Here is a 3,207-nt window from a genome sequence, read left to right on the forward strand (position 1 = left end):
ATGGGGCATTTTCGAGCCAAATCAATGTGCTATAGCCTATGTTTTTGAGGATGGGCTCGGGGTACGGGTCTATTATGGGCCGAAAATTGACCGAGGAATTCCAGTAAGGTTTGGGATCTTCTCAGTGTTATCTGTTTAATTTTTTGTGACCATTTGTGTGGGTAAATGGGCGAAATAGTGTGAATGGGGCATTTTCGGGATAAATCAGTATGCTATAGCCCATAATTTTGGGGGTGGGCCCAGTGTTCGGGTGTGCAGTGGGCCAAAAATCGATTGGAGTATGGCAGGGAAGTAAGGGATCGTACAAGTGTGGTCTATTTTTCTTGGCCATTTGGGTGGCAAACGGGCAAAACGGCGTGAATGGGGTATTTTCAGCCCAATCGGTGTGCCATAGCCCACAGTTTTAGGGTTGGGCTCGGGGTCCGGGCATGTCGTAGGTTGAAAATTGACCAGGCCATGTCAGGGAAGTTGGGGATAGTCCCAGTGCAGTCCGTTTAATTTTTTGTGGCGGTTTGGATGTTCAAACGGAAAAAACATCATGAATGGGGAATTTTCGGGCCAAATCTAAGTGTTATGGCCCACGATTTTGGGGGTGGGCTCGGGGTCCATGCGTGCTGCGGGCTAAAAATCGACCGGAGCGTACCAAGGAGGTTGAGAATCATCCCAGTTTGGTCCATTTAATTTTTTGTGGCTATTTGGGTGGACAAACGGGCAAAACATAGCGAACGGGGCATTTTTGGGCTAAATTAGTGCACTATATCCTACGGTTTCAGGGGTGGGCTCAGGGGCCGGGTGTGCTGTGGCACAAAAATTGACCAGGGCATGCCAGGGAGGTTGGGGATCATCCCAGTGTGGTCTGTTTAATTTTTTGTGGCCATTTGGGTGGACAAACGGGCGAAATGGCACGAACGGGGCATTTTTGGGCCAAATCGGTGAGCTATAGTCCACGGTTTTAGGGGTGGATCGGGGGTCAGGGTGTGCTGTTGGCCAAAAATAGACTGGGGCATGCCAGGGAAGTTGTAGATTGTACCAGTGTGGTCCATTTAATTTTTTGTGGCCATTTGGGTGGTAAACGGGTGAAACAGCGTAAATGGTGCTTTTTTGTGGCAAAATCGGTGTGCTATAGCCCACGATTTTGGGGGTGATCCTGGGTTCGAGCGTGCTATAGTCCAAAAATCAATGGGGGCATGCTTGGGTAGTTGGGGAACGTCTGATTGTAGTCCGTTTAATTTTTTGTGGCAAATTGGGTGGACAAACGGGCAAAATAGCACAAATGGGATATTTTTGGGCCAAATTGATGTGCTATAGTCCACGACATTGGAGATGGGCCCGAGGTCCGAGCGTGCTGTGGGCAAAAAATTGATCGGGATGTGCTAGGGAAGTTGAGGATCATCCTAGTATGGTCCGTTTAATTTTTTGTATCCATTTTGGTGGACAAATGGGCGAAATGGCATGAACGGGGCATTTTTGGGCTAAATCGGTGTGCTATATCCTACGGTTTTTGGGGTGGAGAAGGGGTCCAGGCGTGCTGTGGGCCAAAAATTGACCAAGGCGTGCTAGGGAGGTTGGGGATCGTCCTAGTGTGGTTCGTTTAATTTTTCGTGACCATTTGGGTGAACAAACGGGCGAAACGACGCGAACAGGGCATTTTCAGGCCAAATCAGTGTGCTATGGCCCATGGTTTCGAGGGTGGGATCGGGGGTCAGGGCGTGCTATGGGTTAAAAATTGACCGAGACAATCCAGGGAAGTTGGGGATGGTCCTAGTGTGGTTCGTTTAATTTTTCGTGGCCATTTGGGTGGACAAACGAGTGAAACAGTGCGAACGGGGCATTTTTAGGCCTGATTGATGTGCTATAGACCATGGTTTTGGGGGTGGGCCCAGGGTTCGGGCATGCTACGGGGACAAAATTAACCGGGGCATGCCAGGGAATTAAGAATAGTACCAGTGTGGTCTGTTTAATTTTTTGTTGCAATTTTGGTGGCAAATGGGCAAAACAGCACGAATGGGCCTTTTTCGAGAAAAATTGGTGTGCTATAGCCCATGGTATTGGTGGTGGTCCTAGGGTCTGGTCGTGCTATAGGATAAAAATCAATCGACACATGCCAGGGAGGTTGAGGATCGTCCCAATGTGATCCGTTTATTTTTTTGTGGCTATTTGGGTGGACAAATAGACGAAACTACACAAATCGAGCATTTTTGGGCCTAATTGGTGTGCTATAGCCCACGGTTTCGGGGGTGGGCCCAGGGTTCGGCCGTCCTCTGGGTCAAAAATCAACCGGGGCATTCCAGGGAGGTTGAGGATCTTCCCAGTGTGATCCGTTTAATTTTTCGTTGCCCTTGGTTGGACAAAAGGGTAAAATGGTGCAAACGGGACATTTTTGGGCCAAATCGGTGTGCTATAACCTACGGTTTCGGGGGTGGGCTATGGGTTTGGGCATGCTGTGGGCCAAAAATTGACCAGGGCATGCCAAGGAGGTTAGTGATCGTTCTAGTGTGGTCCGGTTAATTTTTTGTGGCTATTTGGGAGGACAAACGGGTGAAACGATGCGAATGGGGCATTTTGTACCAAATCGATGAGCTATATAGCCCATGATTTCGGGGTGGGTCTGGGGGTCAAGGCATGTTGTAGGCCTAAAATCGAATGGGGTATGCCAGGGAGGTTGGGGATCATCTCAGTGTGGTCCGTTAAGTTTTTCGTGGCCATTTGGGTGGACAAACGAGCGAAACGGTGTGAACTAGGCATTTTTGGGTTAAATCGATGTGTTATAGCCAACGGTTTTGGGGTGGGCCCAAGGATCGGGCATGCGGTGGGCCAAAAATTGATCAGGGCTTGCCAGGGAGGTTGGGGATAGTCCCAGTGTGGTCCGTTTAATTTTTTGTAGTTATTTGGGTGGACAACGGGCGAAACATGCGAACGGGGCATTTTCGGGCCAAATTGGTGTGCTTTAGCCCACGCTTTTTGCGGTGGGCCCGGGTCTCAGGGCTTACTATAGGCCAAAAATTGACTGGGGCATGCCAGGAAGGTTTAGGGATCATCCTAGTATGATTTGTTTAAATTTTTATGGCCATTTGGGTGGACAAACGGAACGAATGGGGCATTTTGAGGCCAAATTGGTGTGCATTAGACCACGGTTTATGGAGTGGACCTACGTTTTGGGTGTGCTGTAGGCCAAAAATTGATCGGGGCATGCCAGGAAAGTAGGGG

Source organism: Capsicum annuum, unplaced genomic scaffold (assembly GCF_002878395.1).
Source record: "Capsicum annuum cultivar UCD-10X-F1 unplaced genomic scaffold, UCD10Xv1.1 ctg5210, whole genome shotgun sequence".
NCBI classification, from domain to species: Eukaryota; Viridiplantae; Streptophyta; class Magnoliopsida; order Solanales; family Solanaceae; genus Capsicum; species Capsicum annuum.